The sequence below is a fragment of the Pristis pectinata genome, chromosome 32 (genome assembly GCF_009764475.1).
Source record: "Pristis pectinata isolate sPriPec2 chromosome 32, sPriPec2.1.pri, whole genome shotgun sequence".
Classification (NCBI taxonomy): Eukaryota; Metazoa; Chordata; class Chondrichthyes; order Rhinopristiformes; family Pristidae; genus Pristis; species Pristis pectinata.
The window spans coordinates 3,105,681-3,131,616 of record NC_067436.1 but is presented as its reverse complement, the minus strand read 5'-3'; the positions used below and the strand labels follow the sequence as shown (position 1 = coordinate 3,131,616).

Below are 25,936 nucleotides of genomic sequence, written 5' to 3'. Positions count from 1 at the left end.
GGGTGTCGGGGATTGGGGGTCCTGGATGGGGTATAGGGGATGGAGCGTGGGTGATGGGGTGTAGGTAATGGGGTGTATGGGATGTGGTGTAGGGGCTTGGTATAGGGGCTGGGTGGGTGTAGGGGCTGGGTGTAGGGGATGGGTGTAGGGGCTGGGTGTAGGGGATGGGTGTAGGGGATGGGTGTAAGGATGGGGTGTAAGGATGGGGTGTAGGGGCTGGGTGTAGGGGCTGGGTGTAGGGGATGGGTGTAGGGGCTGGGTGTAGGGGCTGGGTGTAGGGGATGGGTGTAGGGGCTGGGTGTAGGGGATGGGTGTAGGGGCTGGGTGTAGGGGATGGGTGTAGGGGATGGGTGTAAGGATGGGGTGTAAGGATGGGGTGTAGGGGCTGGGTGTAGGGGCTGGGTGTAGGGGATGGGTGTAGGGGATGGGTGTAGGGGCTGGGTGTAGGGGCTGGGTGTAGGGGATGGGTGTAGGGGCTGGGTGTAGGGATGGGGTGTAGGTGGTGGGGTGCAGGGCATTGGGTGTCGAATGAGGTGAAGGGACAGGTTGTAGGGGTTGGTGTGTAGGGGTTGGGGTGTGAGGATGGGGAGAACTTGATGGGTGGTCGAGATGGGGTGTAGGGAATGGTGTGTAGATCTGGGTGTAGTGGATGGGGTGTAGGGGTTAGGGTGTGGGGATGGGGAGAATTCAATGGGTGGTCAGGATGGGGTGTAAGGGATGGGGTGTAGGGGTGTAGGGGTCAGAGTTTGGGAACGGGTGCAGGGAATGGTGTGTAGATCTGGGTGTAGCGGATGGGGTGTGGGGATTGGGTGTAGGGGACGTAGTTTGTGTGGATGGGGTGTGATGGAGTTTGGCTACATGTGTGATGGGTGTGAGCAAGGTCTGGGGATGTAGCAGGGTGGAGGGTGAGGTGTGGGGTTGTGGCGTGGGGTTGGGAGGTTGTATGGGAAGCAGGGAGGTGTCAGGGTGGGGAGCGGAGGTGCTTCAGGAGAATGAGTGTGGGGTGAGGGTGTGTGGGTTGTGTGGGTGGGAGCTGGGTGGGAGACTGGGAGTGTGTGTGGGTGGGACTGGGGACGAGGTGTGGGGTGGGCTTGCAGTATGGGTGGTGATGTGTTGGGGGAGGGCAGGCTGTGCGAGGGGTGGGGGTGGAGGGGGTATGGTTTGTGTGGGTGGGGATGGTGTAGGAGGCTGGGTGTGTGGGTGGGGAGTGTGTGGGATGTAGAGGGGTCTGAAGCTGAAGAGTGGGTGGAGGTATATGGTGGTGGCTGGGGTGTCAGGGGTGAGGGGGTGTCAGTGGGGGGGTGAACGGGACGTCAGTGGAGGGGGTGAGGGGGGTGGTGGGTGGGTGAGGGGGCTGTCGGTTCGAGTGTGTGGGTGGTGTTGGTGGGAGAGGGATTTGGTGGGGGGGTGAAGGGGGTGTCAGTGGGATGAGGTGGGGCGTTGTCAGTTGGTGGGTGGGGGGTGTTCGTGGGAAGGGGTTTTGGTGGGAGGGGGTGGGGGGGTGTCAGTGGGAGGGGGTGGATGGTGTCGGTGGGAGGGGGTGAGGGGGGTGTCAGTGGGAGGGGGTGGATGGTGTCGGTGGGAGGGGGTGAGGGGGGTGTTGGTGGGAGGGGGTGGAGGGTGTCAGTGGGAGGGGGTGAGGGGGGCGTCGGTGGGAGGGTGTGGAGGGTGTCAGTGGGGGGGGTGAGAGGGGTATCGGTGGGAGGGGTGGGGGTTTGTTGGTGGGAGGGGGTGAGTGTGTTTTGGTGGGAGGGGGTGGAGGGTGTCGGTGGGAGGGGGTGGAGGGTGTCAGTGGGAGGGGGTGGGGGGTGTCGGTGGGAGGGGGTGGGGGTGTCAGTGGGAGGGGGTGGAGGGTGTCAGTGGAGGGGGTGAGGGGAGTGTCTGTGGGAGTGGGTGGGGTGTCAGTGGGAAGGGGTATTGGGGTGGGAGTGGAGAATTTCCTTCTCCACTGTCGGGAGACTTCCTGTCCTTACAGACACCGAGCCGGACACTCTCCTCCCGTTGGCCCACTGATCCCCGGACCCCTGACATACCGGGACTCTCCCCTCACCTGGCACCAACCCCTCCAGCCTCTCCTTCCTGCCTGGCATGGGATCTGGATGCCCCTGCCCTCTGCCGCTGGGTCCGTGCCTCGAGGACTGGTGTCTCCTCTGAGTGGTGCTGTCGAGGACACATCCCTGGGCTGGGAGTTGGGTCATGCTGTCCGACATTTACAGACAATCTCGTGATCATTTTGGTTCCTGATTTGACAGTTGCACTGGAACAATTTAGCACCAAAGGAATACAGTCCAATTTCTGTTCTCCAGTGAATGTCAGAGACCAGCAGCGCATTCCCAGCGCTCTCATTTATCAGGAACATCACCGGACACGTTCACGTGCCATGTATGAAAGAAATGACCTCCACTCCTGATGTGGTCTAATTTTATTCGTAAACCCAAAATATGTAGAATATGGACAGAAAAGAATCTCTTGCATCCGGATCTCACATCACTGAGTGCTGATATAAGTTTTCATCGAATTGTTAGAAGGCAGTGGAACAACCTGTACCCCTGTGTCTCTCTGAAGGCACATTCCAACACAGGCTTTCCTCTTTAGTGGTTGCATTTTATCAGCAGCCTGATTCCCTTCCTCTCATTTTGTCATTTGTTCTGAAGCTTTTTACACACTGTCAATCGTTCAAGAATTTTGCAAACTGTGAGTTCCATAAATGGGATTCATAGCCCAGGATGTGTGTAACAGAATGTTGAAGCGATTGGCTCACAGAGAGGGCTGTGGAAGGCAAACAGTCAACGAATTTATGTAGAGCCAAACAGCAGCAAATTCATTTAGTGCTAAGACCCTGTGTGAGACCTGCGTCGCAGTGTGTAACCCTTCCCATCTCTGCTGGCCCATTATATCCATTAGACTGTGGACTCAGCATTGCTCAGCTCTTTACTTAATACAATGGAGACTTTTACTTTCCTTTTGGGAAACTGTTAGAGTAATTTTAGTGATTTCTTAGATCATTCCATAGGTAAATCAAACATCCTTTCAAGCACAGTTATAAAAATCTTGTCCTTTGATACCAGATTCTCGATCAAACCGCAGTAATCCAGATTTACACACTCTAAACCTCAACTAACTTCTTACAACATCCAAGGAGGTATAGTAATTAAATTTGCACTTGATGCAAGTCATACTCAATAAATCGGAATAAATTAACAAGGCATTAGTAAGGCTGCTACATTAAATTTGCATAGTGCATTTAATGAATATGCAACTGCAAGTGAAGAGGTCTACTACTGTGAACCTTCTAAATTAGCATAACTACTTCCAGCATGCATCTTAAATAATGCACTCATTTGCACATCACTGTGTTGGCTAATTCTAACTTCAGTCAGGGTAGCCTTGTAATTAAGACTTGAGCTTTAATTTTTAATGAAGTTTATGTTGCATCAATCCTGACAGTAATGAGGGGACATGGAAACAAAAAGGCTGCTAATAATTAAATTCACAAACCAGTTCCAGGGATAATCACTCCTGAGGAGAAATTACATGACTAATTATTAATTAAATATTCATACCATTGCAAGGCCAACTCACACTCCTGTCCGGGACACACTTTACTGCCGATGATGCTCGGATATCAAATGTCTCTTTGCACCTATTCACAATTTAGGATTTCAGTATACTACAAGGGAGCCATTAATCAGATTGACACAAAGCCAAATGATTGTAATCAATTTATTGCATCTAGATGTCCCAATATTGTAACCTTCTGAAGGATTAATCTTTCTACATCATAGATAATTTAAGCTAAAATAAAACTACATTTTCTCGCAAACTAAATCTAATCTTTTTTTTGTTGAAATCACAACATTATAGTTTACAGAAAACTAACGGAGTCAAAACAAAATTATAGAGCAGAACCTTCATCACAGTCACACTTGAACTAACCACTAGAGCAGCACCACCCACCAGGGACACCAGAGGGAGAGGTGATCAGGACAAGGAAAACCCCATCTTCAGCATAGTCAGAAATCACTTGTATTTTCAGGTAGGGGCAACGCTGCCCCACAGCTCCAGTAACCCGGGTTTAGTCCTTATCTGTCCGTGTGGAGTCTGCATGTTCTCCCAGTGACCATGTGAGTTTCCCCCAGGTACTCCTGCTTCCCCCAAAGACTTACAGGCTGTTCAATCAATTGGCCACTGTAAATTGCCCCTAGTGTATAGAGGAGGGGTAGAATCTGGGGGGAGTTGATGGGAATGTGGGGAGAATAAAATTACTGGAGTGAATCCAGTAAAATAGATGGTGATGGTTGGTGTGGACTTGTTGGGCTGACGTAGGGTCTCGAGCCAAAACATTGACACGTCCTTCCCCCGCCACAGATGCTGCTCGACCCGCTGAGTCCTCCAGCAGATTGTTTGTTGCTCCAGATTCCAGCGTCTGTAGTCTCGGGTCTTGGCCTGGTCCTGCGACTCGATCACTTTGTCGCAAACTCCATTTTCAGCCAGACCCTGTTCAAAGATACCCAACCTCCTCATACTCTAAGTCAGCGAGCACTTTGAAAGGGTTTGGAGCTTGGAGTGAGATGTTTCTACTTTTGGAGGCGATCAAAACTGGGACCTTAACTTAGTTAAGAATTTAAAAAAAGCTGCCGATGCTGGAAACATGAAATAAAGACAGGAAAAGCTGTAAATACTCAGTAGGTCAGACTGCATCTGTGGGAAGCGTTCTGACGAAAGGTCTTTGACCTGAGACATTAACTCTGGTTCTCTTCCCACAGATGCGACCTGACCTGCTGAGTGTTTCCAGCATTTTCTGTTTTTATGCCAGAGTTTAGTTTATTGATTTATGTGATGCAAGTATTGGTGCCAATGCCAGAATCAACCCAACGGGGGCAGTCGGTCAGCTCGAGAGCGGTGAGGGTGTGGAACGCACTGCCAGGTGATGCTGCGGTAGATAACATGGATGCCATGAAGTGAAAGGGACAGAGAGCCATTGGATGACACTGAAACCTCCCCAGCTGTTGTCTCCACCCACAGCTTTGCTGGGGCCCCAACCCCACATTGACCCAAAATTCAGCAGTTACTGAAGCCTCCAGAACAAACCCGGAGACGCAGGAGGAAGGGAAGGCTGTAGTGACAGGGTTAGACGGAGCCTATGTCCGTGCTGTAAATTCCAGAAAATTCCATCCATGATTTTTTTTACAGCACTGACATACAACATACCTAATGCTTTAGCCCACTACTGTTTTAGATGCAATGTTTTTTTTCATGGAGAAAAGGGTGACAACAAGATGTGTCAGTTTTAAGTCACCAGTTCTTGCCTAATGCGGTGATTGAGGTGCACTGACAAGACCACTGGATCACACACTGGGCCTTTCAGCTGTATTATTGCAACCTCCTAGGAAAACCGTCCACTCAGGTCTGAGCCCAGAGGAGCAGGAGAGGGAGAAGAAGGCAGCGCATTGATCAGAGCTAGTGCTGCAGGAGCTGTCGAGACCACCCGCCTGTGTAACAGGGGCTAGGATAGAACAGGGACCCTCCTGGTGCCAGCGTCAGGTGGGGGTCCAGGTCCCGTTGCCGAGTGCGGACTTCAAAGGGCCGAACTTCACAAGAAGGCCAATGGGCGCAGGAAATCAGATGTAAATTAACAACAGGAAGTGTTGGAAACACTCAGCAGGTCAGGCAGCATCTGTGGAGAGAGGAACAGTCAATGTTTCTAGTCCAGGATCCTTCATCAGAACTTTTAATTGTTTCTCTCTCCACAGATGCTGCCTGACCTGCTGAGTGTTTCCAACACTTCCTGTTTTTATTTCAGATTTCCAACATCAGCAATTTATTTTCATTTACTTCAAGAAATCAAATGCTTGGAGCAGTTTCTAAAGGGGGAGGAGTGTGTCTCCTACTTAGCACCGAGTCTGGAAACCACCCTGTCCAGTTTGGAGAGTCTGACCATTGAGCTGGGACCCAGTGATGAAATCCAGCAGCGTCTGATGGCAGCTTCCATTGAATGGGTCTCTAACTCCCAATGATCTCTCCCCCATCAGATCACTGAGCAGAGGAACTGATCTCAAGGTATGTGAGTGGGAGTAGACCTCCTGGCCATTCTCTGGACATCAGCAGTGGTGAATCCTCCCCCACTGTCCTCACCACTGCCTGTGGTCAGGTAGCCATGAGTCCCTGAGACAGCACAGTCTGAGACAAGGACCATCATGTCTCACAGTAGCATCTCTCTGCTTCCCTCAGCTGCTATCAACCTGGAGATACCATGTAGAATACCTGGTCCTTTTATCTTGGATTGTTTGCTTCCTGCTCAGGTTCTTGGCTGCGATGTTTCTTCTGTCTCCTTTCCTTTCTGTTTCAAGAGGCAGGGTTGAAGGGATTACGTCCAACTGGATGTTTTGATGAATCAACAGTTGTGGAAGGTGTTAGGTGGCTACGGTGTCTGAATGTGGCGCAGGTGTTGGACAACAGTAACCTTCTGCCTGATGTGGCATGTCTCTCTGGAATCCCCAATATCCCCCGGCTCTCTCCTCTTCACTCTTCCCTTCCTCCTGAGTTTGACCTTGGGTGGAACTTCCGGTCAGTTTCCATGATCGCCTGGTTATAGTGATGCAGAAAATCGCCTTGAAAGTGGAGAGCTCCTTACTCTTCTACCTGCTGTTTGCAGCAGTTGCTTCAGCTCTGACTGACCTCATCTGCTGTGGTAGTGTAGCGGTTAGCGTAACGCTATTACAGCGCCAGTGATCTGGGTTCAATTCTGGCCGCTGTCTGTAAGGAGTTTGTACGTTCTCCCCGTGTCTGCGTGGGTTTCCTCCGGGTGCTCCGGTTTCCTCCCACATTCCAAAGACGTACGGGTTAGGAGGTTGTGGGCATGCTATGTTTGCGCCGGAAGCATGGCGACACTTGCGGGCTGCCCCCCAGAACACTCTACGCAAAAAGATGCATTTCACTGTATGTTTCGACGTACATGTGACTAATAAAGAAACCAAATCAAATCAAATCAAATCAACCACAGGGAACTCTGACCTATCCCCAAACACTCTTGTATGTGTATAGCACAGCACCCGCTCACCTCAGTGAACTCCTCAGAGAGCTACCAGAACAAACATGATTGTGGTGTTGATGAAATCTGACAAAGTGTCAAAGAAAGCCACAGGTTATGTCTTTTTCGAAGCAGGCTGACTTGATGCAATCAGCAAGTGAACAGGGAAAGCTGAGTATGGTTTTAAGTAACTCTGACAACCCTTCTCAATGACTTCTCCAGCCCTGTACAGCTAAATGCTGTTACAAGAGGTTGTTAATTGCAGCACCAGTCAGCAAAATGGCATGCAGTTTTTTCAATGAACTCCAGTAAGTCGTTTAATTGTCAGTCAGAGCTTTAATCATCCTTGGTTGGTGCATTCCTTGTGCATCTCCTTTACCAAGCTGCCACCTTATGCAAAGGTGGGCAATCCGAGGGAAATCATCCGCTGACATGTTAGACCACTGATATATCAGCCTTCCGCAGTCTATACCTCTGATATTTTACATCCTTGTTATTGTGAACCACAGATATTTCACACGTCTGACATTATAAAACACTAATGTTTTATGAAGCTGACTTCTTTTTATTCATTTGTGGGATGTCGTCTGTTGCTGTGGGGGGGAGGGGGTGGAACTTACAAGGCATTTCTAGTGGTCAGTGTCTTCTGGAATGGCTGCAGTCTGTGTGGTGAAGGAGCTCCCACTGAGCTGCACTTAGAGGGTCTCAGTGAAAATGAAAGTGAAGATGGTGAGTGAGTGAGAGCAGGACGAGAGTGATGACCCTCCCTTGTCTTTCTAGGTGATAGTTTGGAGGTGCTGTTGAAGAAGGTGAGTTGGTTCCGTGCACAGGACGCACAGTTCACTGGTGTTGGGGCAAGTGAATGTTTAGGGCTTTGGGTGGCGCTGATTAAGTGGCTGCTGTGTCCTGGGTGGGTCTGAAGCATTGCTGGAGCTGCCATCATTGGGGAAGGGGAGAATGGTTCACTGCACTGCTGTGGAGGACAGAATACACCGAGGATTCGGGAGGTGAGCGACTCACTGCGGAACACCACACCTTTCATATGCTTTTGTTGCTACATGATTTACATGTTGGATCCATCGGTTCGGTTAAATGTGACCCCCAAAATTTGATGATGGGGGATCAGTAATGGTAATGGAATCGTAGGATCAACAGCACAGAAACAGGCAACAGGCCCTTCAGCCCAACATGTCCATGCTGACCATCCATGTGGGGGGGGGGGGGTGGTGGGTGGTGAAACACTCTCTCGTTGGAGGTGGTCACTGTCTGGCACTTCGTATGGCTGAAGATTTGCTCTGCCACTTGCCAGAATGTTGCCAGGATTCGAGGGCCTGAGTCATAGGGAGGGGTTGGGCAGGAAGGGGCTTTATTCCTTGGAGTGGAGGAGATTGAGGGGGTGACCTTATAGAGGGGTGTAAAATCATAAGGGGCATAGACAGGGTGAATGCACACAGTCTTTTTCCAGGGAAAGGGAATCAAAAACTAGGGGATGTAGGTTTAAGGTGAGAGGGGAAAGATTTAAAAGGGACCTGAGGGACAACTTCTTCACGCAGAGGGTGGTGCGTATATGGAACGAGCTGCCAGAGGAAGTAGTTAAGGCAGGTACAATAATTGGTATTGGTATTGGTTTATTATTGTCACTTGTACCGAGGTGCAGTGAAAAACCTGTCTTGCAAACAGATCATACAGGTCAATTCATTACACAGTGCAGTTACATTGGATTAGTACAGAGTGCATTGACATAGTACAGGTAAAAACAATAACAGTACAGAGTAAAGTGTCACAACTATAGAGAAAGTGCAGTGCAATAAGGTGCAAGGTCACAACAAGGTAGATCGTGAGGTCAGAGTCGATCTCATCGTATAGGGGAACTGTTCAATAGTTTTATCACAGTGGGGTAGAAGCTGTCCTTAAGCCTGGTGGTACGTGGCCTCAGGCTCCTGTATCTTCTACCCGATGGAAGAGGAGAGAAGAGAGAATGACTCAGGTGGGTGGGGTCTTTGATTATGACACTTAAGAGACATTTGGATAAGTACATGGATAGGAAAGGTTCAGAGGGATACAGGCCAACCTCAGGCAAATGGGACTAGCTTAGGTGGGCGCCTTGAATGAGTTGGGCCGAAGGGCCTGTTTCCTTGCTGTATGACTCTATGACTCTATGTGCCTGCATGTGTGGGTACAGATTGTTCTTCCTGAGGAGTTGTGAACAGGTGGGTGGTCAGTGTGTAGTTATCACTGATTGACCTCATGATGGAAGGGAGGTCATTAATAAGTGAAGATGGTTGGACTTCGGACACTGGCTCGAACAACTCCTGCAGCAATGTTAAGTGGTTGATTTGGATGTAATGGGGACAGAACTACTGGCATTCACCGTCATTGTTTTGCTGAGAACAACTTCGGGATTTTTGTCTACGTGCAGTGTAACACGAGGTAATTAACTGCTCCTTTCACAGTTCCCTTACCTGTTATCAGACTGAGCTCCAGATCTGACTGAATCTGGACAGAAAGAAACAGAAAAGCCATCTCTCACAGCAGTTTCCTCTACCTGACCTCTGCCACATGGATTAGCCAAGAAACACAATGATCCTGGATCCTCTTGTGCCTCACACAAGATGCTGGAGCAACTCAGTGGGTCAGGCAGCGTCACCTCCACCTATCACCTCCCAGCTTCTGACACCATTCCCACGCTCCCCCCTCCCTCACCTGGATCCACCTCTCACCTGCCAGCTCCTGCCCCATCCCTTCCACCTTTTTATACTGGCTCTCTCCTCTCTTTCCTTCAGTCCTGAAACGTCAACTGTCCATTTCTCTCCACAGATGCTGCCTAACCTGCTGAGTTCTTCCAGCAGATTGTTTGTTGCTCCAGATTCCAGTATCTGTGGTCTCTTGTGTCTCCTTTGGTGCCCGGTTAACCCACAGCAATGCGGCCACAAATACTGAATCGTTTGAGGTCCTTGCCGAGGACTACACTGACTGCAGTGAGGAGGCTGGGAACCTATTGGTTCACATACTCATTATTTTCACACCTCCTTCCATTTGTTGCCTGCACGACTCCTTGAGATGGTCTATACTGGCAGTTGTTCAAAGTTCAATGATGACGTGTTACTCACTGAAATTTAATGTCTATATTATCGAGGATGATACGAGCTCGTTCAGCAACAGAGAAAGGTTACCATTTGCTTTTGTCTGAGTGCTTATGAATGTCCCCTTTCTCAAGATAATGTCCCAGAAGCACCAATCTGGTTTAGCTATCAGGGAAGTTCTTCTAATGTGATATTCAGATTTCCAGAGGGTTAACATTTTTATTCGGAGACATTTATTGGTTCTTATAGCTGTTGTCAGTGATTCAGTTCACCTCTACAAACTGCTGCCACTACAATCAAGGGAAATCATTGGAATTGACTTGAATTTAGATTATCTATAAACTAGTTCCACTATAAAATATCCCAAAAATTGTATGCCTAATTATATAATTAGCTTAACAAACTACCAGTCCCTAAAAAAATTCTACTCTAATTTCCATGCAGGAATATGTCAAGATGTGAGTTCTTTCAAAATAAAATAATCATTAAAAATATATTTGTGATAGTTCATTTTCTACTTATGTCATACATGTGTGTTTCTGTCTTTATTTAGCACTTAATATAATATGTGAAAAGTTAATGAAGGTCACCTGGTTTCCTTTGTGTGAGAATTCTGCGCTGGTCTGAGGTTGACTTGGAGCAGGTCCACATCCACCTTCACTTCTCGTCCGACTGTTTAAGTATGTTCTTACCTGCAGTCGCGTCCAGTGACGATTCCCTCAGGGAGGCCAGCTCTGTCCGTGCTGTGCAGTCCTGTACAAAGGTGGCTTCTCTGACCATATCGACTGGTAGTTCAACCTCTGCCTCGGTGAACCAGCGAAGAAACACACTGACTGTTTGCCTTTCACTTTTATAAGGATTCCAAAAGTTAAAAATTACATGGTTTTTTTCACAAGATCATTAGATTAATAAATAGATTGCTAAAAACACTAGAAAGCACAAAATGATAAATTTGTTTAATTAGGATGGAACAGAGACACAGAGAAACAGAGAACAGAGACATTAGGATGGAACCGCTTCCTCACAGGTCCAGGGACCTAGATCCATCTTGACCTCCATGCTGTCTGTGTGGAGTTTGCACGTTCTCCCTGCGACCCCGTGGGTTTCCAGTCACAGGGAGAACGTGCAAACTCCACGCAGACAGCACTGGAGGTCAGGATTGAACCAGGGTCTCTGGAGATGTGAGGCAGCAGCTCTACCCACTGCAACAGCTGCTGTTTTTGGATATGAGCTGAGCTGCAGTTACTGAGATTACAGGGTCCTGGGCCAGTCGTTTGTGTTTAGGTGCAATCAGGAATCGGGAAACACAGGAAGAACGGGAATGGGAGCAGGATTGGGATTCAGCCCTTCCAGTGACCTGTGCCCTCCTATGAGACTGTAAACAGTCCACCAAAAAATTCCTCAATTTCCCTGAGGTGCTGAGCGTTCACTCACTGACTGCATTCCCAGCTGGGACAGAGGACGCCAGAGGTTCACATCCTCGGCAAGAAGAAAATCAGAAAACCTGCAGTTGCTGAAAACCTGAAATAAAAGCAGGAATAGCTGGAAACACTCAGCAGGTCAGGCAGTGTTTGTGGAAAGAGAACCAGTTAATTCTTCAACATGAAGGCCTGGGAAAGGGATAAATTAGGTTGTCTGAGGTTGCCTCATCCACCCCCGCATCCACCTCCTTTCAACTTAAAACTAGCTGAGGCCCCAGCACTGAACCCGAGGCACCCCACCAGCTTACCGACCTGTTGTTTCATCCTCACCCTGTGTGATCCATCAATTAACCAATCCTCTAACGTCTTACCCTCAACCACATGAATTCCCACCTTACGCAATAATCCAGTTTGTGGCACCTTATCAAATGCCTTTCAGAAATCCAAATCCACTACATCCACTAGTCCCCCTTTATCCACCTGCCCAAATGAACCTTAATCAATTTGTTAAACATAATTTCCCCATAGTAAACCATATTTAATTATGTGGTTTAATTATATTCCAAAGAGTCTATTAACTGAAGATACTTGGCTGTCACCAGGGCAGAAATGGATACTGAATATTCCTGGAGTTCAGTGTTTTAAAAGGAATAAGGTGGTGGGGGGGGAGAAGAGGAGGAGGAGTGGTGACACTGGTCAGGGACACTATTACAGCTGCAGAAAGGGTGGATAATGTAGAAGGATCCTCTCTAGAGTCAGTATGGGTGGAAGTTAGGAACAAGAAAGGAGCAGTTACTCTACTGGGAGTATTCTATAGGCCCTCAGGTGGCAGCAAAGATACTGAGAAGCAGATTGGGAGGCAGATTTTGGAAAGGTGCAAGAATAACAGGGTTGTTACCATGGGAGACTTCAACTTCCCAAATATTGATTGGCACCAGCTTAGGACCAAAGGATTAGATGGGGCAGATTTTGTAAAGTGTGTTCGGATAGATTCCGGTCACAGTATGTTGACAGGCCAACTGGAGGGGATGCCATATTAGATCTAGTTTTAGGTAATGAACCGGGTCAGGTGACAGATCTCTCGGTGGGTGAGCATTTGGGGGACAGTGACCACCGCTCCCTAACCTTTAGCACTGTCATGGACAAGGATAGGAGCAAAGAGGACGGGAAGATATTTAATTGGGGAAAGGCAAATTATGAGGCTATAAGGCTAGAACTTGCGAGTGTGAATTGGGATGACATTTCTGAAGGGAAATGTACTATGGAGATGTGGTCGATGTTCAGGGATCTCTTGCAGGATGTTAGGGATAATTTTTTCCCAGTGAGGCAGAGAAGGAATGGCAGGGTGAAGGAACCGTGGGTGACAAGAGAGGTGGAACAACTAGTTAGGAAGAAGAAGGCAGCATACATAAGGTTTGGGAAGCAAGGATCAGATAGGTCTCTTGAGGAATATAGGGTAGCAAGGAAGGAACTTAAGAAGGGGCTGAGGAGAGCAAGAAGGGGACATGAAAAGGCCTTGGCGAGTAGGGTTAAGGAGAATCCCAAGGCTTTTTTCACTTATGTGAAGAGCAGAAGGATGACAAGAGTGAAGGTAGGACCGATTAGGGACAAAGGTGGGAAGATGCGCCTGGAAGCTGTGGAAGTGGGTGAGGTTCTCAATGAATACTTCTCTTCAGTATTCACCAAGGAGGGGGGTCTTGATGATGCTGAGGACAGTGTTGGTAAGGTTAATGTTCTGGAGCATGTAGATATCAAGAGGGAGGATGTGTTGGAGCTGTTAGAAAATATTAGGACAGATAAGTCCCCGGGGCCTGACAGAATATTCCCCAGGCTGCTCCATGAGGTGAGGGAGGAGATTGCTGAACCGTTGGCAAGGATCTTTGAGTCCTCGTTGTCCACAGGATTGGTACCGGAGGATTGGAGGGTGGCAAATGTTCAAAAAAGGTAGTAGGAATAGTCCAGGAAATTATAGACCAGTGAGCCTTACATCTGTGGTCGGCAAGCTGTTGGAAAAGATTCTTAGAGATAGGATCTATGGACATTTAGAGAATCATGGTCTGATCAGGGACAACCAGCATGGCTTTGTGAAGGGCAGATCACCTCTCATGAGCCTGATAGGGTTCTTTGAGGAGGTGACCAGGAAGATTGATGAGGGTAGTGCAGTAGATGTGGTCTACATGGATTTCAGTAAGGCATTTGACAAGGTTCCAACATGGTAGGCTTCTTCAGAAGATCAGAGGGCATGGGATCCAGGGAGGCTTGGCCGTGTGGATTCAGAATTGGCTTGCCTTTAGAAAGCAGAGGGTTGTGGTGGAGGGAGTGCATTCAGATTGGAGGGCTGTGACTAGTGGTGTCCCACAAGGGTCGGTTCTGGGTCCTCTACGTTTTGTGATTTTTATTAATGACCTGGATGAGGGGATAGAAGGGTGGGTTGGCAAGTTTGCAGATGACATAAAGGTTGGTGGTGTTGTGGATAGTGTGGAGGACTGTCGAGGATTGCAGAGGGATATTGATAGGATGCAGAGCTGGGCTGAGAAGTGGCAGATGGAGTTCAATCCGGAGAAGTGTGAGGTGGTACACTTTGGAAGGACAATCTCCAAGGCAGAGTACAAAGTTAATGGCAGGATTCTGGGTAGTGTGGAGGAGCAGAGGGATCTGGGGGTCCATATCCACAGTTCCCTGAAAGTTGCCTCACAGGTGGATAGGGTAGTTAAGAAAGCTTATGGGATGTTAGCTTTCATAAATTGTGAGATCGAGATTAAGAGCCATGAGGTAATGATGCAGCTCTACAAAACTCTGGTTAGACCACACTTAGAGCACTGTGTCCGGTTCTGGTTGCTTCATTATAGGAAGGATGTGGAAGCGTTGGAAAGGGTGTAGAGGAGATTTACCAGGATGCTGCCTGGTTTAGAGAGTATGGATTATGAGGAGAGACTAAGGGAGCTAGGGCTTTACTCATTGGAGAGGAGGAGGATGAGGGGAGACATGATAGAGGTGTACAAAATATTAAGAGGAATAGATAGAGTGGACAGCCAGAGCCTCTTTCCCAGGGCACCAATGCTCAATACAAGAGGACATGGCTTTAACATAATGGGGGGGGGGGGGGGGGGGGGGAAGTTCAAGAGATATCAGAGGAAGGTTTTTTACCCAGAGAGTGGTTGGGCCATGGAATACGCTGCCTGGGGTGGTGCTGGAGGCAGGTGCATTGGTCAAATTCAAGAGATTGCTAGATAAGCATATGGAGGAATTTAAAATAGAGGGATATGTGGGGGAAAGGGTTAGATAATTTTTAGGCGAGGTTTAAAGGTCGGCACAACATTGTGGACTGAAGGGCCTGTATTGTGCTGTACTTTCTATGATTCTATGATAAGCTATTTATTTATTAGTCACATGTACATCCAAACACACAGTGAAATGTGTCTTTTGCTTAGAGTCTTCTGGGGGCAGCCCACAAGTGTCACCACGCTTCTGGCACCAACAAAGCATGACCACAACTTCCTGACCTGTACGTCATTGGAATGCAGGAGGAAACCGGAGCACCCGGAGGAAACCCACCCAGACACAAGGGGAGAACGTACAAGCTCCTTACAGACAATGGCTGGAATTGGACCTGGGTCGCTGGTGCTGTAATAGTGTTACACTAACCACTACACTACCGTGCATTGCCTTAGCAACGGACGTTTCCTGAATCTTGATGTCGGGTTGACCAGCTTCTGATTCCTTGTTTACTTGTCCCTCCACCCTTGATTGAAGGTGTTACATTTGCTGCTTCTCATTCACTGGGAACTTCCTTGAATCCAGGGAATTTTTGAAGACCACGACCGATGCATCGTCTCTCTCTGCAGCTGCTGTATTTACAACCCTAGGATGCAGGGCATCAGGTCCAGAGGGCTGGTCAGCCTCCAGCCCCAATCATTTGCCAGGTATTTTTTCACTCGAGTCACAGTCACAGAGTAATACATCACAGAAAACAGGCCATTCGGCCCAACTCCTCCATGCCTACCTAAGCCAGTCCCATTTACGTGCATTTGGCCCACATCTCCATAAACCTGCCCTGTTCATGTACCTGTCCAAATACATTTTAAATATTGTAATTGTACCTGTTTCCAACACTTCCTCTGGCAGCTCGTTCCACATACCCACCACCCTCTGTGTGAAAAACTTGCCCCTCATGTCCCCTTTAAATCTTTCCCCTCTCACCTTAAATCCATGCCCTCTCATTTTAGACTCCCCTATCCTGGGGAATAGACTGTTACCATCCACCTTAACTATGCCCCTCATAATTTTATAAACGTCTATTAGGTCACCTCTCAGCCTCCTTGCTCCAGGGAAATAAGTCCCATCCTATCCAGTCTCTTCTTAGAACACAAGCCCTCCAGTCCTGGTAACATCTTCATAAATCTTGTTTGTACCCTTACCAGTTTAATGACATCTTCCTGTAGCAGGGTGACCAGAACTGTAGAAGCTACTCCAAATGTGACCTTACCAACGCCTTGTACAGCTGTAACATGACATCCCAGTTCCTGCACTCAATAACCTGATTGATGAAGGCAAGCGTGCCAAATGCCTTCTTCACCACCCTGTCTGCCTAGTTTTAAGTTCCACCATCTCTTTTGCCCCTTGGATATCTATTGTGTTATCCTTTTACCATGAAGAGAGATAAAACACATTTGATTAACGTCTCTGTCTTTGTTACTCCCGTTACTAACTCCTCTCTCTCATCCCTTAAAGTACTGCTTCTGCTTTCTGCTACTCTCGTCACAAGTTTTCACAAACTCCCTGTGCTTTTCACACATTCTACATTTCCCCCCAGATTCTTATTCATTCCTCTAAAAGCCTCACAGTCCTCTGACCTACTACAATTCTTTGCAACTTTATAAGCTCTTTCTTCCAATCTAATATCATCTTTAGCTCTTGAGTTGGACGTGACATGGATGAATCTGGGATATGGTATTAGCGTGGGGAGGGGAAAGATTGTCACAATCTTGAGAATCAGAGCGAGTGTTGCGGCCCACTCCCGATTCTGTTTTTATGTTCTGTCCTTCTGACACATTTCCTTTCCTGTGGAATTGTTATGCTCACTGGAATGTATATTGGCCAAGAATTATGAATCATTTCTTTAAATACCTGCCACTGCTTATCTGCAGTGATACTTCTTAATCTTGCTTCCTTTAGCCAATGTCCCTCATACTAACGAAATTACCTTTACTTAGGTTTATACGAAGATTAAAGTCCTCAATCATAGGATTACCTTGATACAAGCCCCCACCATTTCTCAGTTAGTGATCTACCCAGTAACTTACGTGCTGTCAGGGAAGCCTGCAGACAGCTCCCACCAAACGTTGCACTGTAGATGGTGACCAGATAATCTGTCCTTTGGTGCTGATTGAGGAATAAGCATTGGCCAGGGCACTGGGAGAACAGACAACTCTCACTGGAGTAGTGCTAAACGATCGTTTACGTCCATCGCAGGCAGACGGGAACTCGGTTACATCTGAAAATTGGCACTTGGTGTTTTTTTCATTCAAGTTGCCTCCTAACAACAATTACAAACTCCATTCATATAGCACCTTTAGCAGATCAAACATCTTCCAAGACATTTAACATCTGGGCAAGAGCTAAGTTGGTTTTAGAGAGGGAAAAAGAGGTAGTGAGGTGAAGGGGTTTAAAGAAGGAATTCCAGAACTAAGGGCCTTGCTGCAGACATGACAATTGAAATGGAGAGATGAAGATCAAGGATGAGGAAGAGCCCAGGATTCGAGGACTGGAGTGGGATAGGACTGATGTTTGGAGTGGTACAAGACGGTGGAGGGATTTGAAACCAAGAGTCAGATTTTTAAGGTTATAGTGCTGCTTAACTCACACAGACCAGCAGGAATAGAGGGGATAAGTGAGAGGACTTGGAGGAAGTGAGGACAAGTTGGGATGTCCTCAGGTCTAGGGAGAATGGAAACAGGGGAGAGTTGAAGCAGCTGAGACTGAATCAGACTGAAGCAGAGGTAAGCCAAGGTGGCAGAGGGTTCAGACAACGTCATCGATATGGAAGCGGGCACCTCTGGTGACTTCGACCCTTGGTTTTAAGCTTATCTCAGGGCCAAGAGAGTGAGCTGTAATTTCAGATGGAGGCTATGGCGAGGGAACAGCATTTGTCCTGAGTCCAAAGACAACAGCATTTGTCCTGAGTCCAAAGACAACGGCTTTGGTCTTTAGTTGGAGGAAACTGCTGCGCAGCCAGCTCTGCATGTTGGACGAGGACACGAATTAATTGGAGAAAATGGCGGTAAAGAGAGGTGGTGGTGAAGCAGAGCCTGGCATCAGCATGTGAAAGAGAAGCTACATTTTTGAATGAGGTTTCCAAGGGGTAGAACCTAGATGGAAAATAGGAAGAACCGGCAATTAGAACATGGAATGGTACAGCACAGCAGCACATTTGGCCCACGATGTCTGTGCCGGACATGATGCCAAATTAAACTAATCCCTTCTGCCTACACGTGATCCATATCCGTCCATTCCCTGCATGTTCATGGGTCTATCTAAAAGCCTCTTAAATATAACTATTGTATCTGCCTCTACCACCACCCCTGGCAGCCCGTTCCAGGCACCCACCGCTCTCTGTGTAAAAACTTGCCCTGCACATCTCCATAGAACTATAGAACCATAGAACAGTACAGCACAATACAGGCCCTTTGGCCCACAATGTTGTGCAGACCTTTAAACCACGCCTAAGACTATCTAACCCCTTCCTCCCACATATCCCTCTATTTTAAATTCCTCCATATGCTTATCTAACAATCTCTTGAATTTGCCCAACGTATCAGCCTCCACCACCACCCCAGGCAGCGCATTCCATACACCAACCACTCTCTGGGTGAAAAACCTCCTTCTGATCTCTCCCTTGAACTTCCCACCCATTACTTTAAAGCTATGCCCTCTTGTATTGAGCATTGGTGCCCTAGGAAATCTCCTTTAAACTTTCCCCCCTCACTTTAAAGCTATACTCTCTAGTATTTGACAATTCCACCCTTGAAAAAGGACTCTACCTACCCTGTCAATGCCTCTCATAATTTTATAAACTTCTATCAAGTCTCCCCTCAGCCTCCAATGCTCCAGACAAAACAATCCAAGTTTGCCCAACCCCTCCTTATAGCTCATGCCTGGTGAACCTCTTCTGCACTCTCTCCAAACCGTCCACATCCTCCCAGTAATGGGGCGACCACCCAATACTACAAGTGTAGCCTAACCAAAGTTTTATACAGGTGCAACATGACTTCCTAACACTTACACTCAATGCCCTGACCGATGAAGGCAAGCATGCCACACGCCTTCTTTAGCACCCTATCTACTTGTGTTGCTTGTTGCAGGGAGCTATGGACTTGGACCCCAAGTGGCCAAGAAATAAGAATGTGGTGTGGAAGCTGGGATGTTCTGGGGAGCACCTCAGGAACACTCTGCTCTCACCGCTGGTGTCTGACAAACACAAATAGCAGTAAAACAGGAAATGAAGCAGAGGAAAAGGTGTGTGACAGACTGGAGATCACCTGAACACAGTGCACTCTGATTTCCAGAAAATAGAAAATAAAATGCTCAGCTGTGGAAGAGCTAGTTACTGAGACTCTTGAAGGAGCCTCAGGAAGGGTGTTTCTTGGTCCCAGCTCCTCCAGTGCCCACCCCCCTTCTCATGGCATCTTCAGATGCAACATTTCCCTTCCTGACATCCACCGACCCAAACTGTCCTTCCAGGTGAACCAGCCATTAACTCACACATATTCCAAATGAGTCTATTGCATCTGGCGCTCACAATGCGGTCAATTATAGTAATCAGACGTGAATTTGGTGACTGCTTTGCAGAATGCAGTAAAACTTCGATAATTCACTATCTGACTGTCCAACCAAAAGGATTCTTTCCTTCCCCCTTTAAGGACACCCTCCGTCCCCCACACTATAAAGGCCGGGGTGTTCTGCTTATTTGCAGGTTCCTTCAGCTTGCTGTTGGAGTCTGCTCTTGTCTGGACCAGGAGGAACTGGTTTAAGATGGGCAGGTTGTACCTCAACAGGATGAGCTGGTTCACGAGAGTGAACGACTGAGCAGGGTAGTCATCAGCATATAGACACCAAAGAAAGAGGGATAATTTCAACTGTGTCAGTCAGGATGTACAAACTTCTTGCCTTGGGAGGAAATTCCCAAGGAGCACCTGAACTATCAGAGAGTAAGTTGCAGGAGAACAGGGAAACAAGGAGAGGGGAATGGAACTGATAGGATTGCTCGGCTGTGAGCCAGAATGGATCCAATGGGCTCAATAGGCTTCTCCTGTGTCACTGTAAGAAATGCTTCTGGCTGATGGTCTCCCAACCTTTGGTGCTTTTTTTAATCCTGAATTTATTTTTGTCCATCGACCACTGCCAGATGCTGGAAATCCAAGACAAAACCGGGAAACTGGAAGCACTCAGCAGGTCAGGTAGCACCGAGGGGGAGAGAAACAGAGGCAATGCTGCAGATCGAGGATCAGAAATAGAAAAATGAAAATACAAGTGTGTTTGAATTGGCGGGGGGGTTGGGGGTGGGGGGGAAGAGGTAGGGAGAGATTTCTTGGCAACTACCTTAGACACTTCCCCACAGATAGAAGCAGTCTCCCTGCATCCATTTTATCAAAACCTTTCAACGTTTGAAGGGCTTTGCTTGGGTCACCCCTCAGCCTTCTTTGCAGGATGAAAGGCCATTGGCTGTTGCTTTGATCGAGATTCCCTTGTTCCTTCTTCATTCCTGACATTATCCATCTTGGATTCACCATCAGTGGATGGTGTTTTGAGCAGCTTCCAATATGACACATTTGGGGTGATGCTGGTGAGCCTTGTGATGCTGTGATCATTGATCCTTCCATGTCTGCCTGTCGGGGAACTGCTTGCTTGTCTGTACGATTATCATGTTACACGGGGACTTTATCCATTGGCTGTAAAGGCGTAGATCTGAATTACATTCCTTTCTCTGCAGCAGCTTACATCGAGTTCCTCTTGACTTTGTTACCCTCATGTAGACGTTGACCATCTTTCTCGAGGTACAGGCACAGGCACAAACATAGTGTTTCTGTTGCTGACTGTGGCATTGCTCTGTAGCTTGGGAGTAAGTGATGAAGTCCTTTCTGCAGTACGGCCAACTTCCTTCAGTTTTCACATAAATCTCCCCACTTCACAGTTTGCCTCTGGCCAGTGAGGTGGGGTCTTGAGCAATTTACAAACTTCCTGAAGTCGTCACTGCTGAAAGGCAGTTGTTATCTGTCCTCACCCTTCACACCACACCACCCAAAGTCACAACCGAGCTTCGGGGCGACAGCTTTTGTAGAAGTGGAACTGACAGTTCCTTCAAAGGAAAATCAACAGCAGTCGTGGTCACTGGAATTCCCCAACCTCATCACAAACGATGAGCTAAGACCCGTTCTGATCATCCATAGTTCCAGTCTGTAAGCTGTGCTTGTTTTACCTGCCAGAAATCCGTCAAGTTCTTTGTTCAGCCAAACAATCTGTCCCCAGGAACCACTCCTCCCATAACAGTTGGAGACATAGGAGACTGCAGGTACTGGGATGCCCAAATGGTTTCCATAATCACCTTCCTTCCTTATCAGGTTCCAGGACTGGTTGCCTTTGTGTATGTACCTTCTACAGAGGGAGCGCAGTGGAGGCTCATGTGACTGGTTCCAGGGATGTCAGGTTTGACATATGAGGGAAGAGGACGGCACAGTAGTGCAGTGGTTAGCGTAATGCTATTACAGCGCCAGTGACCCAGGTTCAATTCCTACCGCTGTCTGTAAGGAGTTTGTGCGTTCTCCCTGTGTCTGCGTGGGTTTCCTCCAGGTGCTCCGGTTTCCTCCCACATTCCAAAGACATACAGGTTAGGAGCTGTGGGCATGCTATGTTGGCGCCGGAAGCATGACGACACTTGCGGGCTGCCCCCAGCACTCTCTATGTAAAAGATGCATTTCACTGTGTGTTTCGATGTACATGTAATTAATAAACAAATATCTCATCTTATCTTAAGATTGCGTAGACTGGGGCTGTATTCTCTAGAGTTTAGAAAAATAAAAAGAGATCTTATTGAAACTTACAGAATTCTTGTCAGGCTTGAGAGGCTGGGTACAGGGCTGGGTACAGGGAGAATGATTCTTCTGGCTGAGTCTAGGATGGGGGCACAGTCTCAGAGTAAGCGGTAGGATGTTTAGGATTGAGATGAGGAGAAACTTGTTCACTCAAAGGGTGGTGAATGTTTGGAATTTTCTAATCCAGAGGGCTGGGGAGACTCAGTCACTGAGTCCGTTCAAAACAGAAATCCATACATTTCGGGATATTAACAAGATCTGGGTACAGTGCTGGAAAATGGCACTCAGCTGTGATCTTGATGAACAGTGAGGGAGGTTCAAAGGGTCGGATGGCTGACTCCTGCTCCTATTGACTAATTAGATTAGATGTTAGGTGGTCTGGGTGAAGGAACTGACGGCACTGTAGCCAGGTTTGCAGACGATACCAAGATAGGTGGAGGGGCAGGTTGTGTCGCAGAGGCAGGGAGTCTGCAGAAGGACTTGGACAGGTTGGGAGAGCGGGCAAGGAATTGGCAGATGGAATACAGTGTAGGGAAGTGTGGGGCTATGCCCTTTGGTAGGAAGAATAAAGGTGTGGACTATTTTCTAAAAGGGGAGAGAATTCAGAAATCAGAGGTGCAAAGGGACTTGAGTCCTAGTGCAGGATTCCCTGAAGGTGAACTTGCAGGCTGAGTCGGTGGTAAGGAAGAGAAATGTAATGTAAGCATTCATTTTGAGAGGACTGGAGTATAAAAACAAGGATGTACTGCTGAGGCTTTATAAGGTGTTGCTCAGACCACATTTGGAGTATTGTGAACAATTTTGGGTCCCATAATCTAAGGAAAGATGTGCTGGCTTTGTTGAGGGTCTGGAGGAGGTTCACAAGGATGATCCCAGGGATGAAAGGCTTAACATATGAGGAGTGTTTGATGTTTCTGGGCCTGTACTCAATGGAGTTCAGAAGGATGGGGGGGGAACTCTTTGAAACCTGCCGGTACTGAAAGACCTGGATAGAATGGATGTGGAGAGGATGTTTCCATTAGTAGGATCCGAGGGCACAACCTCAGAATAAAGGGATGTCCCTTTAGAACTGAGATGAGGAGGAGTTCCTTCAGCCATAGATAGAGTAGACAGCCAATATCTTTTTCCCAGGATCGAACTGCAATTAATTGGCCAATGTTGATACTTCTGAACTTTTGACTTTTCGGCCAACTGGTAAACAATATTGGGGCAGACTTGTTCCGTCTCACCAACATCTTGCTTATTGTGCTCATCTATCTTATCCTCCCTTCCCCTATTGTTTGAACCTCTTTCCTTTGCCTCTTCTTGGTGTTGGGCTGTGAATCATAACTTTGCTTTTGTTTCACTGACTGTCTCTCCACTCTCTCCTCTGACCCAGGCTACAAAGTCTCTGACGCGTCTGCAGCTTTGCTGGGGGTGAATCCTGTGGTCAAAGGAAGCATTGTGCAATGCTGAAACAAGAAGTTAGCCAGCCAGTAATTCACTGCCAAATTGGAACAAAGTTGGCACACCTCGTCTCTCCAGGTCTTTCAACTGCCCTCACAGAGGCTTGATATTATGGGAAAGTTAATGATCACCGAAAGGAACATTCAGACAGATAACTGTGAACTTAGATCCACTGCCTGACACCAACTCTTTGGGAATACCTTGATCTGCATACATCAGGCTCAGCTCCTCTGTCATACACTCTGCTGCTGTGCATGATCCCACATGTTGAAATTCAATCCATTTAGAAAAACCATAACAAAGATTAGAAACTTGTTGTTGCCTTGCTTATAAAAATCGAGAACTTTCTGAATTACAGGAACACAAGAAATGATCAGGTTGACCTCCTGATATGGGGGGGTCTTTGTAGTTCTGTACCCCTGACAGACTGTACATGTCTTCTGGAACTTAACGGGTCAGGCAGCACCTATGGTGGGAAATAGATAGTCGACGTTTGGGTCTCCACCTGAAATGTTGACTGACAATTTCCATAGCTGCTGCCTGATCCACTGAAGCAGAATCAGAATCAGGTTTATTATCACTGACCTATGTTGTGAAATTTGTCGTTTTACAGCAGCAGTACAGTGCAAGTCATAAAGAAGTAAAAATTACTATAAGTTACAAAAATAAATAACTAGTGTAAAAGAGGAATAACGTGGTGGTGTTCATGGGTTCATGGACCATTCAGAAATCTGATGGCGGAGGGGAAGAAGCTGTTCCTGAATCATTGAGTGTGGGTCTTCAGGCTCCTGTACCTCCTCCCCCATGGTAGTAACAAGAAGCGGGCATGTCCTGGATGGTGAGGGTCCTTAGTGATGGATGCCGCCTTCTTGAGGCACCACTTCTTGAAGATGTCCCCGATGGTGGGGAGGGTTGTGCCCGTGATGGAGCTGGCTGAGTCTACAACCCTCAGCAGCCTCTTTCGATCCTGCACATTGGAGCCTCCATACCAGGTGGTGATGCAACCAGTCAGAATGCTCTCCGCTGTACATCTGTAGAAATTTGCAAGAGGCTTTGGTGACATAGCAAATCTCCTCAAACTCCTAACGAAGTAGAGCCGCAGAATGAGCTTTTCCAGTGCTTTGTGTGTGGCTCCAGATTCCAGCATCTGCAGTCTCTTGTGTCTCTAACTCTTCCAGATCTATGCTAGCACCTGGCGATGTATGAAGCATCTGGAAACTGATCTGTTCTGACAATAACTCTTGTATGACCTGTTTCCTCAGTACACCAGCGATGACTATTCCAAGTCCCCACTTCAGACTTCCCCAAGTACTGGACAATTTGAGTCTCAGTGTGAAATAGTTGCCTATCCAAACTTGGATACTTTCCTGAGATTTGGAAGTTTGCTGATGGACTGCCTTCAGAAGCACACCTTGCTGCATTGTCGTAGTGACTTCTGAAGCTTGACTGGAAAATTGTCTTTAACTAATTCTAAGGGGAAAATTGTAAACTCTCCGTCTTTGTCAAAATCTTATTGTGGTGGACTGGTTGAAGCATCAACACAGAGGTTTGTGGAAGGCGTACACTTGATGGTGTGGCCGAGGTAATGAATCACCCATCTCGGCATTCTGGAGGTTGCTGTAGTCAGAATGTCCAACGTCAGACCTCGAATGGCTGTTGGGGATTTGGTGATCTACAACTGAAATGAAAGATCTTCCCAACAGGAGCTGGTGAAATGTCTTCATTCCATAAACATGGCTGGCAATTGTTTCTCTATCTGCTTATTGTTCTGTTTAACTTAAATTGTGAGACACAGATGTCCTCAACCTCTGGTCGTCATCCAGAATGTGACTGATAACAGTCCTGTCGTTATGTATTAACAACGATTCAAAGGGAGCACGTGGTCTCTGCGGGCACCCTGGTTGAGCTCCACGCTCGGTGGCCCCTCAGGGGATCGCGTGTGTCGTGGACGGAGAGAATGCGACTCTTCTGTGAACGGTTGTTTTCTTTGCTGTGTTGCGTGTGCGTTGCGCGGGTGTTTAGTCGCAATATTTTGCTGTAGTTATATAGCTGCTTAGTTTCTTTCCTCTTCTGTATTAGTTGTAGTGTTTTGACACTGGTTGTCTTTTGTAAGGCTTTTAGTTAATAAATGTTTATAAATAAAAAAAACAATGATTCACAACTTAACCTCTGTTCGCAGACTGCACAAACTTTTCTGCTGATCTGACTCCATCTCCATTTTCATTCTTGTCAAACACCGGGTGCAGTGGGGCGGCACTGTCGCAAAGTCTGGTAAAAAGCTGGAGCAGCACTGAAACATATCCCAGGAATGTTCTGAGTTCTGCCAACATTTTCTGCCCTCTGTGGTTTTGACTTTGTCTTTGGTGGGTTGTAGCCAACTTAACGACATTTAATAAATAACATTTAAAAGGCACTTGGACAGGTACATGGATAGGAAAGGTTAAGAAAGCTATGGACCAACCACGGGCAAATGGGACAAGCTTAGATAAGGATCTTACTTGGCATGGACCAGTTGGGCCAAAGGGCTGTTTCCCTGCTGTGTGACTTCATGACTCTAATAACCTTATTTAAAGTGCAAAGACTCAGTTGTAATGGCAGTGCAGGTCAGCCTTGATACGTTGGTGATGTTCTGGAAAATACTGAGTAGCAACTCCATCCAGTAATTTGATCCAAGGTACAGACCCACTGAGGTAATGATGATTCTCTATGTCTACATTTAATTCAGTTTAAACATGTGACGACTCATTTACTGAAGAAATTAGCTCCTGCCAATTCTGCCTAACGATCCTGAGATGTGGGCAATGATGTAGCTCGATATTGAGGGTCACATGTGAGTCATTACACCTTGTCAGCCCTGGACACCGCGGG

At 47.4% G+C, this 25,936-nt stretch overlaps 1 long non-coding RNA gene across 1 annotated transcript; it reads left to right on the top strand.

Moving 5' to 3' along the window:
• Window positions 1-9,311: 9,311 nt before the first annotated feature.
• Window positions 9,312-25,153, top strand: LOC127585199 (uncharacterized). The gene is made up of 3 exons (XR_007958476.1): window positions 9,312-9,460; window positions 14,966-15,457; window positions 23,001-25,153. It is a non-coding gene; the product is annotated as an uncharacterized LOC127585199 (long non-coding RNA).
• The last annotated feature ends 783 nt before the right edge of the window (window positions 25,154-25,936 follow it).